Source organism: Hordeum vulgare, chromosome 2H, assembly GCF_904849725.1.
Source record: "Hordeum vulgare subsp. vulgare chromosome 2H, MorexV3_pseudomolecules_assembly, whole genome shotgun sequence".
Taxonomy (NCBI): domain Eukaryota; kingdom Viridiplantae; phylum Streptophyta; class Magnoliopsida; order Poales; family Poaceae; genus Hordeum; species Hordeum vulgare.
The window spans coordinates 622,221,403-622,233,318 of NC_058519.1; positions in this window are offsets into that span (position 1 = coordinate 622,221,403).

The following is an 11,916-nucleotide window of genomic DNA, read 5'->3' on the forward strand; positions in this document are numbered from 1 at the left end:
TCATATCCAAACCCTAGTTCATCACTTGTAACCAATCTCCGTCTCGCGACTCCGATTGGTACTTGTAAGGTTGCTAGTAGTGTTGATTACTCTTTGTAGTTGATGCTAGTTGGATTACTTGGTGGAAGAGTTTATGTTCAGATCCTTGATGCTACTCATTACACCTCTGATCATGATTATGATTATGCTTTGTGAGTAGTTACTTGTGTTCTTGAGGACATGGGATAAGTCATGCTAATAATAGTCATGTGAATTTGGTATTCGTTCGGTATTTTGATATGTTGTATGTTGTTTTTCCTCTAGTGGTGTTATGTGAACGTCGACTACATAACACTTCACCATTATTTGGGCCTAGAGGAAGGCATTGAGGAGTAGTAAGTATATGATGGGTTGCTGGAGTGACAAAAGCTTAAACCCCAGTCTATGTGTTGCTTCGTATGGGGCTGATTTGGATCCACTACTTTAATGCTATGGTTAGACGTTGTCTTAATTCTTCTTTCGTAGTTGTGGATGCTTGCGAGAGGGGTTAATCATAAGTGGGATGCTTGTCCAAGTAAGGGCAGTACCCAAGCGCCGGTCCACCCACATATCAAACTATCAAAGTAACGAATGCGAATCATATGAACATGATGAAACTAGCATGACAGAAATTCCCGTGTGTCCTCGAGAGCGTTTTTCCTCCTATAAGACTTTGTTCAGGCTTGTCCCTTGCTACAAAAGGGATTGGGACACTTTGCTGCACCATTGCTACTACTTGTTACTTGTTACTTTTCACCTGCTACGTTTCACCTCACTACACCATCACTTGTTACCGCTACTTTCAGTGCTTGCAGTTATTACCTTGCTAAGAACCGTTTATCAGAGCCTTCTGCTCCTCGTTGGGTTCGACACTCTTACTTATCGAAAGGACTACGATTGGTCCCCTATACTTGTGGGTCATCAAGACTCTTTTCTGGCGCCGTTTCCGGGGATTGAAGCGCCTTTGGTAAGTGGAATTTGGTAAGGAAACATTTATATATTGTGCTGAAATTTATTGTCACTTGTCATGATGGAAACTGTTTCTTTGAGGAATTTTTCGGGGTATCTTCACCACGAACGGAAACACGAGGAGTTGCTCCTCAACCTAAGGTACCTACTGAAAATATCTTTTATGAAATTCCTTCGGGTATGCTTGAGAAACTGCTGGCTAATCCTTTCACAGGAGATGGATCTTCACATCCAGACTTGCATCTAATATATGTAGATGAAGTTTGTGGTTTATTTAAGCTTGTAGGTTTGCCCGAGGATGAGGTAAAGAAGAAAGTCTTTCCTTTATCTTTGAAGGATAAGGCGTTGACATGGTATAGGCTATGTGATGATACTGGATCATGGGACTACAATCGGTTGAAATTAGAATTTTATCAAAAGTTTTATCCAATGCATTTAGTACATCGTGATCGGAATTATATTTATAACTTTTGGCCTCGTGACAGGGAAAGCATAGCTCAGGCTTGGGGGGGGGGGGCTTAAATCAGTGTTATATTCATGCCCCAATCATGAGCTCTCGAGAGAAATTAGCACTCAAAACTTTTATGCTCGGCTTTCTCATGAAGATCGTACCATGCTTGACACTTCTTGTACCGGTTCTTTTATGAAGAAGGATATTGACCACAAGTGGAATTTATTGGAAAGAATCAAACGTAACTCTGAAGATTGGGAGCTTGAAGAAGGTAAGGAGTCAGGTATGAATTTCCAGTTTGATTGCGTTAAATATTTTGTTTAAACAAACACTTCTAGAGATTTTAGCGCTAAGTATGGACTTGACTCTGAGATAGTAGCTTCTCTATGTGAATCTTTTGCTGCTCATATTGATCTTCCCAAAGAGAAGTGGTTTAAGTATCATCCTCCTGTAGAAGTCAACATAGTTAAACCCAATCTAGTTGAAGAGAAAGTCATTGCCTACAATGATCCTATTGTTCCTTGTGTCTATACTGAGAAACCACCTTACCCTGCTAGGAAAAAGGATTATTCTAAAGCTCCAACTGTGATACGTAGGGGTTACATTAGACCACTTGCACCCCCTGAGGAAATAAGAGTTGAACCTAGTGTTGCTATTATCAAAGATCTCTTAGCCGAAGACATAGACGGGCATGTTATCAAATTCTGTGAGGACTCCGCTAGAATTGCTAAACCTCACGCGAAAGACAAATACGGACCTATAGTTGGCCTGCCCGTTGTTTCTGTCAAGATAGGAGATCACTGTTATCATGGTTTATGTGACATGGGTGCTAGTGTTAGTGCAATACCCCGGTCCCTATATGATGAAATCAAAGATGAGATTGCACCTGCTGAGTTAGAACCCATTGATGTCACTATTACGCTAGCTAATAGAGACACCATCTGCCCTGTGGGGATTGTGAGAGATGTAGAAGTCATGTGTGTTGGAAATATGCCCTAGAGGCAATAATAAAATGGTTATTATCATATTTCCTTGTTCATGATAATCGTCTATTGTTCATGCTATAATTGTATTAACATGAAACAGTAATACATGTGTGAATAAATAGATCACAATGTGTCCCTAGCAAGCCTCTAGTTGGCTAGCTCGTTAGTCAATAGATGATCATGGTTTCCTGGTCATGGGCATTAGATGTCATTGACAATGGGATCACATCATTGGGAGAATGATGTGATGGACAAGACCCAATCCTAAGCGTAGCACTAGATCGTATTGTTCGTATGCTAAAGCTTTTCCAATGTCAAGTATCTTTTCCTTCGACCGTGAGATTGTGCAACTCCCGGATACCGTAGGAGTGCTTTGGGTGTATCAAACGTCACAACGTAACTGGGTGACTATAAAGGTGCACCGCGGGTACCTCTGAAAGTGTCTGTTGGGTTGGTACGAATCGAGATCGGGATTGGTCACTCCGCGTGACAGAGAGGTATCTCTGGGCCCACTCGGTAGAACATCATCATGATCTCAATGTGACTAAAGAGTTAGTCACACGATGACGTGCTACGGAATGAGAAAAGAGACTTACCAGTAACGAGATTGAACACGGTATAGGTATACCGACGATCGAATCTCAGGCAAGTTCTATACCGACACACAAAGGGAATTGTATACGGGATTGATTGAATCCTTGACATCGTGGTTCATCCGATGAGATCATCGTGGAGCAAGTGGGAGCCACCATGGGTATCCAGACCCTGCTGATGGTTATTGGCCGGAGAGGTGTCTCGGTCATGTCTACCTGTCTCCCGAACCCGTAGGGTCTACACACTTAAGGTTCGATGACGCTAGGGTTATAGCGAATTGTTATACGAGGTTATCGAAAGTTGTTCGGAGTCCCGGATGAGATCCCGAACGTCACGAGGAGCTCCGGAATGGTCCGAAGGTAAAGATTGATATATAGGACGGATGGTTTCGGACACTCGAAGTGTTTCGGGCGTCACCGGTAGCGTACCGGGACCACCGGAAAGGGTTCCGGAGGTCCACCGGGAGGGGCCACCAGCCCCAAAAGGTGACATGGGCCAAAAGGTGGAAGGGAACCAGCCCAGAGTGGGCTGGTGCGCCTCCCACCAGGGGCCCAAGGCGCAGGGGAGAGGGAAGGGGGGCAAACCCTAAGCCAAGTGGGCCTAAGGCCCACCAGGGGTGCGCCACACCCCTCCTCCCCTCCTGGCCGCCACCTCCTGGCGCAGATGGGGGCTGCCGCACCCCTTGGGGGTGGGAACCCTAAGGGTTGTGCCCCCTCCCTCTCCCCCTATATATAGTTGAGGTTTGGGGCTGTTTTGACACATAGTTTTCCCTCTCCCTCGGTGCAGCCCTGCTCTTCTTTCTCCTCCTCTCTGCCGGTGCTTGGCGAAGCCCTGCCGGGAGACCTCGTCTCTCCATCGGCACCACGCCGTCGTGCTTCCGGAGATCTTCCCCAAACTCTCCCTCCTCCTTGCTAGATCAAGGTGCGGGAGACGTCACCGGGCTGCACATGTGTTGAACGCGGAGGTGCCGTGGTTCGGCACTAGATCGGAATCACACCGCGATCTGAATCGCCGCGAGTACGACTCCATCAACCGCGTTCTAGCAACGCTTCCGCTTAGCGATCTTCAAAGGTATGAAGATGCACTCACCCCTCTCTCGTTGCTGGTCTCTCCATAGGAAGATCTGAATATGTGTAGGAAATTTTTTGAATTTATGCTACGTTACCCAACACTGTGTGGTAAGACGAAGTATCCTACTGATTTCCCCATCCTTGCTACTGCACAAGATAGCTTTTGTCCTATCATATTTGGTAGACCCTTTCTCAACACTGTCAATGCTCATATCGATTGCATTAAACAGACTGTCACTGTTAGTTTCGAGGGTGTGTCTCATGAATTTAACTTCTCCAAGTTTGGAAGACAACCCCATGAAAAAGAGTCGTCTGGTAGGGATGAAATCATTGCTCTTGCCTCTATTGTCGTGCCTCCTACGGATTCTTTAGAGCAATATCTGCTTGAGCATGAAAATGATATGCATATGGATGAAAGAGATGAGATAGATAAAATTGTTTTAGAACAATATCCTGTTCTTAAGAATAATCTGCCTGTTGAACTGCTTGGGGATCCTCCCCCACCAAAGGGTGATCCTGTGTTCGAGCTAAAACAGTTACCAGATACACTTAAGTATGCCTATCTTGATGAGAAGGAGATATATCATGTTATAATTAGTGCTCACCTCTCGAATCATGAAGAGAAGAAGTTATTAAAAACTTTGAGGAAGCACCATGCTGCTATTGGATATACACTTGATGATCTTAAGGGTATTAGTCCCACTCTATGTCAGCACAAGATTAAAACCGATCATGATTCTAAGCCAGTCACTGATCATCAACGGAGGTTAAATCCTAGGATGAAAGAGGTCGTGAGAAAAGAAATATTAAAGCTTCTGGAAGTAGGAATCATTTATCATGTTGCTCATAGTGATTGGGTAAGTCCAGTACATTGCGTACCTAAGAAGGGAGGTATCACTGTCGTTCCTAATGATAAGAATGAACTAATCCCACAGAGGATTATTACTGGCTATAGGATGGTGATAGACTTCCGGAAACTGAACAAGGCAACCAGGAAAGACCATTATCCTTTGTCGTTTATCGACCAAATGCTAGAAAGGCTATCTAAACACACACACTTCTGCTTTCTAGACGATTATTTAGGTTTCTCGCAAATACCTGTTGCACAATCTGATCAGGAGAAAACAACTTTCACCTGCCCCTTTGGTACCTTTGCTTATAGACGTATGCCTTTTGGCTTATGCAATGCACCTGCCACCTTTCAAAGATGTATGATGGCTATATTCTCTGACTTTTGTGAAAAGATTGTTGAGGTTTTCATGGATGATTTCTCCGTTTACGGTTCTTCCTTTGAAGATTGCCTCAGCAACCTTGATCGAGTCTTACAGAGATGCAAAGATACCAACCTCGTCTTGAACTGGGAGAAGTGCCACTTCATGGTTAATGAAGGCATCGTCTTAGGACACAAAATCTCTGAGAAAGTCATTGTAGTTGATAAGGCTAAGGTTGATGCAATTGAGAAAATGCCTTGCCCCACAGATATCAGAGGTATACGAAGTTTCCTCGGTCATGCGGGTTTCTATAGAAGGTTCATTAAAGACTTCTCTAAGATTTCTAGGCCTCTTACCAACCTCTTGCAGAAGGATGTTCCTTTTGTTTTTGATGAGGATTGTGAGGAAGCTTTCGAAATACTTAAGAAGGCATTGATAACCGCACCTATTGTTCAACCACCTAATTGGAACTTGCCCTTTGAAATCATGTGCGATGCTAGTGATTATGTTGTTGGTGCTGTTATAGGACAAAGAGTTGACAAGAAGTTGAATGTCATTCACTACGCTAGTAAAACTCTAGACAGTGCCCAAAGAAATTATGCCACTACGGAGAAGGAATTTTTAGCAGTCGTGTTTGCATGTGAAAAGTTCAGATCTTATATAGTTGACTCCAAAGTCATTATTCACTCTAATCATGCTTCTATTAAGTACCTTATGGAGAAGAAGGACGCTAAGCCTAGGCTAATCAGATGGGTTCTCCTGCTACAGGAATTTGATTTGCACGTTGTTGACCGAAAGGGTGCTGATAACCCTGTAGCAGATAACTTGTCCAGGCTAGAGAATGTCCTTGATGACCCACGACCTATTGATGACAGCTTTCTCGATGAGCAACTGAGTGTCATCCGCACTTCACATAGTGCACCGTGGTATGCTGATTACGCAAACTATATCGTAGCCAAATACATACCACCCAGTTTCACCTACCAGCAAAAGAAGAAATTCTTCTTTGATTTGAGACACTAATTTTGGGATGATCCTCACCTTTATAAGGAAGGAGTAGATGGTGTTATTAGAAGTTGTGTGCCTAAACATGAACAGGGACAGATCCTGCAGAAGTGTCATTCTGAAGCCTACGGAGGACACCATGCTGGAGATAGAACTGCTCATAAGGTATTGCAATCTGGTTTCTATTGGCCCACTCTCTTCAAGGATGCCTGTAAGTTTGTCTTGTCTTGTGACGAATGTTAAAGAATAGGGAACATCAATAAACGTCAGGAAATGCCTATGAACTATTCGCTTGTCATTGAACCATTTGATGTCTGGGGCTTTGATTATATGGGACCCTTCCCGAGTTCCAATGGGTATACTCACATCTTAGTTTTTGTTGATTACGTCACAAAGTGTGTAGAAGCTATTCCCACTAGAAATGTTGATCGCCACACCTCTATTAAGATGCTTAAAGAAGTCATTTTCCCAAAATTTGGAGTCCCTAGATATCTGATTACTGATGGCGGTTCACACTTCATTCATGGTGTTTTCCGCAAGATGCTCGCTAAGTATGATGTCAACCATAGAGTTGCATCTCCTTATCATCCTCAGTCTAGTGGTCAAGTGGAGTTGAGTAATAGGGAGATCAAATTGATCTTACAAAAGACTCTCAATAGATCTCGAAAGAATTGGTCTAGCAAACTTGACGATGCACTATGGGCTTATAGGACTGCTTATAAGAATCCCATGGGCATGTCGCCGTATAAAATGGTTTACGGTAAGGCTTGTCATTTACCTCTTGAGCTAGAACACAGAGCTTATTGGGCAATCAAAGAGCTCGACTTCGATTTCAAACTTGCCGGTGAGAAGCGGTTGTTTGATATCAGCTCATTAGATGAATGGAGAGCCCAAGCATATGAGAATGCCAAGTTGTTCAAGGAAAAGGTTAAGAGATGGCACGATAAAAGAATACAAAAACGAGAGTTCAATGTAGGTGATTATGTCCTGCTATACAATTCTCGCTTAAGATTCTTCGCAGGCAAGCTTCATACTAAATGGGAAGGTCCCTACGTTGTCGAGGAAGTATATCGTTCCAGTGCCATCAAAATCAATAACACGGAAGGTAATTTTCCTAGAGTGGTAAATGGGCAAAGAATCAAGCATTATATCTCTCGTACTCCCATAAATGTTCAGACCAATATCATCAATATCATAACTCCAGAGGAGTACATAAGGGATGTTTATCAGCCTGTTTCAGACTCTGAAAACGAAGAGGTATGTGTTTCGGTAAGTAATTGGACTCCAAAACTTTTCCAGCAGGAAATTTTCTCCGTTTTGGAATTTATGGAAAAATAGAAAAATAAAAGGCAGTCCGGAGAGCGCACGAGGCGGCCACAAGCTTGGTAGTCGCGGCCTCCCCCCTGGCCGCGGCTACAAGGCTTGTGGGCACCTCGTGTGCCTCCCGGACTCTGTTTTCTTGCGGAGCACTCCTTGTGGTCCAGAAAAAATCATTATGTATACACTCGAGGGTTTTGATCTCCGTATCACGCAGTTTTCCTCTGTTTTTCGTTTCGAGCCTGTTTTCTGCCGCAGATCTAGGTCAAGATGTCTTCTCACGATTCAGAGGGGGAGAGCTATGTGGTTGTTTACCTTGCTGACCCCAAGGTCTATGGGGACTTGGAACCATATGGCTGGACCACTGATGAGGAAGAGGACTATAATCCCAAGGGGAAGGAACAAACGAGTTCCGATGAAGAGGAGGCTCCTCTACCTCAACCTGGATGCACTCATGTGGAGTTCAAGAAGTCGAGCCTCCCTGACTCAAGGAAGAAGCCTAAGAACTTGTTTATACCTTCTCGTTTCTTGCAGGAGAGTAAGCAGGAACTTTTTCAAAGGGTGTTGAAGCTTGAGGAGGAAAATGACGATCTGAGAGAGTAGAATTTCATGCTCAAGTGGAAACTAGACAAGCTCAAGACCTCTGCAACAACTCCTCTGCCACCACCAAAGGAAGACAACTAAGCATTGGTATGGGCAACTCCCTTGGCTTATGCCAAGCTTGGGGAGTTGCCCTGGTATCGTATCACCTTTATATCTTTTGCTTTTACCTTTGTTTTAGTTCTTTCCTTTTCAGTTTTTATTTCTTCTCTTAGTGGAATAAGTCTTTAGTGTTTAGTTTGAGTCTTTTTCCTTGTGTCTCCCCCGATGTATTCGAGCTTGCGAGCTATATAATAAAGAGTATCTTAGTCAAAGGCTTTGTTTTGTGCCGTGATCAAAAGTATGAAAATAACGATAGCATGAAAGATCATGAGATGATCTTATGGAAAGTGATAGCTTCACATATCACAAGTATGATGATTGAAACTTGTTGAGAATAGACCAACATAGACCCCAGTCATTGTTGCAATTAATAAGAAGTAATAAGGAAAGAGAGGTTCACATATAAATATATCATCTTAGACACTTTTTACAATTGTGAGCACTCACCAAACTATTACATGCTTAGAAGTAGATGTTGGACAAGAAAGACAACATAATGAATTGTGTTTGCTTGATTCCAAACAATGTCATATGTCTAGAGATCCCTTAGCATGTGACGATTGCTTCCACCTCATTTTAGCCAAAACTCCCGCACCAAGTAGAGATACTACTTGTGCATCCATAAACCTTCAACCGAGTTTTGCCATGAGAGTCCCCTACCTATGGATTGCGTAAGATCCTTCAAGTAAGTTGTCATCGATGCAAGCAATAAAAATTGCTCCCTAATATGTATGATCTATTAGTGTGTGGAAAATAAGCTTTGTAAGAACTTGTGATGAGGAAGACATAAAAGCGACAGACTGCATAATAAAGTTCTTTATCACAGGAGGCAATATAAAGTGGCGTTCCTCCGCACTAAGAGGACACGCATCCAAACCTCAAAAGCGCATGACAACCTCTGCTTCCCTCTGTGAAGGGCCTATCTTGTACCTTTACTTTTGTCCTTGTGAAAGTCATGGTGATCAATACCAATTCCCTATTCCGTCTTCATCTTGGTGAACATCATATGCTTGGGAAAGATCTATATTCTTATATCAACTTGGAGATGAGTACTTATGCTTTATTATTGTTGACTTTACCCTTGAGGTAAATGGTTGGGAGGCAAAATTATAAGCCCCTATCTTTCTTTGTGTCCAACTGAAACTTTGATGCCATGAGTACCATGTGAGTTGTAACAATTGTGGAAAACAAAAGAGATGATTGAGTATGTGGATTTGCTTTACAAGCTCCTATTTGATTCTTTATGATGTCATGATAAATTGCAATTGCTTCAATGACTATGGACTGTTGTTGGCTACTTCTCGGTAAGGTTTTTGATTCATATTTTGCTTTGTGAAGGAATTGTTACTTTCCCATAAGGATCTTTATGATATATTGTTGTTCTATGTGTGATCATGATGCCCTCGTGTATGTATTATGTTTTACCGACACCTTCATCCCTAAACATGTGGACATGTTTATGGATCTTGGTTTTCGCTTGAGGACAAGCGAGGTCTAAGCTTGGGGGAGTTGATACGTCCATTTTGCATCATGCTTTCATGTTGATATTTATCGCTTTATGGACCGTTATTATACTTTGTGGTACCATACTTATGCCTTTTCTCTCTTATTTTGCAAGGTTTATTTGAAGAGGGAGAATACCGACAGCTGGAATTCTGGACTGGAAAAGGAGCAAGTCTGAGTGCTCTATTCTGCGCAACTCCAAATGCCCTGAAAATCAACGTGGAATTTTTTGGGAATATATAAAAAATATTGGGCGAAAAAAGTGCCAGAGGGGAGCTGCCAGGGGGGCACAAGCCTGGTGGCCGCGACAACAGGGCTTGTGGGCACCCTGGTGGCCCACTGGCCCCCTCTTCTGCTATATGAAGGGTTTCATCCGGAAAAAAATTAGGGCGGAGCTTTTTTGAGGAGGCGTCGCCACCACGAGGCGGAACTTGAGCAGAACCAATCTAGAGCTCCGGCAGGACGATCCTGCCGGGGAAACTTCCCTCCCGGAGGGGGAAATCGTCGCCATCGTCATCACCAACACTCCTCTCATCGGAGGGGACTCGTCTCCATCAACATCTTCATCAGCACCATCTCATCTCCAAACCCTAGTTCATCACTTGTAACCAATCTCCGTCTCGCGACTCCGATTGGTACTTGTAAGGTTACTAGTAGTGTTGATTACTCTTTGTAGTTGATGCTAGTTGGATTACTTGGTGGAAGAGTTTATGTTCAGATCCTTGATGCTACTCATTACACCTCTGATCATGATTATTATTATGCTTTGTGAGTAGTTACTTTTGTTCCTGAGGACATGGGATAAGTCATGCTAATAATAGTCATGTGAATTTGGTATTCGTTCGGTATTTTGATATGTTGTATGTTGTTTTTCCTCTAGTGGTGTTATGTGAACGTCGACTACATAACACTTCACCATTATTTGGGCCTAGAGGAAGGCATTGGGGAGTAGTAAGTAGATGATGGGTTGCTAGAGTGACAGAAGCTTAAACCCCAGTCTATGCGTTGCTTCGTAAGGGGCTGATTTGGATCCACTACTTTAATGCTATGGTTAGACGTTGTCTTAATTCTTATTTCGTAGTTGCGGATGCTTGCGAGAGGGGTTAATCATAAGTGGTATGCTTGTCCAAGTAAGGGCAGTACCCAAGCGCCGGTCCACCCACATGTCAAACTATCAAAGTAACGAACGCGAATCATATGAACATGATGAAACTAGCATGACAGAAATTCCCATGTGTCCTCGGGAGCGTTTTTCCTCCTATAAGACTTTGTTCAGGCTTGTCCCTTGCTACACAAGGGATTGGGCCACTTTGTTGCACCGTTGCTACTACTTGTTACTTGTTACTTTTCAGCTGCTACGTTTCACCTCACCACACCATCACTTGTTACCGCTATTTTCAGTGCTTGAAGTTATTACCTTGCTGAAAACCGTTTATCAGAGCCTTTTGCTCCTCGTTGGGTTCGACACTCTTACTTATCGAAAGGACTACGATTGATCCCCTATACTTGTGGGTCATCACTTTTCATGCTGAAATTAACTTGAGTTGACTTACGAGGGTTTTTTCTAAAATGTTTTGGATTGCCATCACATTAGCAAAGGTTCCTCGCTTGTCCTCATAGAGAAAAGATTGTGTATAAATCTTCTTGCGAGTTTCGACATCAAGTATAATTTTTGCAAGGACATCATTGAAGCAACTTATCTCCCCAACTAGGGCATCATCACCCCTCTTGAAAATAGAGAAGAACTTTCCAGGGTTCAAAAACAAAGCAACCCCATACAATGGATGAACCATTTGAGTCTCCCAACGTTTATGAACAATGTCAATGATCTTCTTGAGCAAAGCTTGCTTGTTTTGATGCGGGAAGCCCAATTTGATCCTCTCTTTTGCATAGCGCATTACTGCTGTAATTTCTAGCATGGCAGGAACCTCATCACCATCCGCTATCCTAAGAGCTCGAAGAAGAGGAGATGAAGCTCTAAGGCAGTCCTCAACTGAATGCCACCACTTTGCGGAAAGTATAATCTCTTGCACATTCAAACCAGCCGCTGTTTTTGGCAATTTGTTTCCAACCCATGCTTCACATGTAAA